This window comes from Solanum tuberosum, unplaced genomic scaffold (genome assembly GCF_000226075.1).
Source record: "Solanum tuberosum cultivar DM 1-3 516 R44 unplaced genomic scaffold, SolTub_3.0 scf00086, whole genome shotgun sequence".
Taxonomy (NCBI): Eukaryota; Viridiplantae; Streptophyta; class Magnoliopsida; order Solanales; family Solanaceae; genus Solanum; species Solanum tuberosum.
The window spans coordinates 1,669,159-1,669,548 of NW_006239010.1; positions in this window are offsets into that span (position 1 = coordinate 1,669,159).

Sequence of the window (390 nt, forward strand, 5' to 3'; positions counted from 1 at the left end):
GCCAACCTTTCATTGCTACAGTAAGTACAAAGAAGTTGAAAAGTTGAATTGAATATTAATTAGTAAATTAATTCATTAGTAAATAAATGAAAGGAAATTTCAAAGGACTAGGAAAAAACATTATATAAAGGCTAAATGAGTTCACTAATTTCCCATCTGCCCTTTGTAACTTTTGAGATTGAATACAAATCATTTTATCTTCGATTTCATTTTTTCCCTTTTCTTTTTATGTCCTTTGATAGTTTGCATAAAAGAAGAGACGGGAAGTATGTAAGATTGCTTTTTATGCCTTCTAAAAGTTTGCATAAAAGAAGAGATGAGAAGTATGTAAGATTGTTGATGTCAAATTAGAGTAGCTGTCATATTCAATTTTTACTACTCTTGAATTAT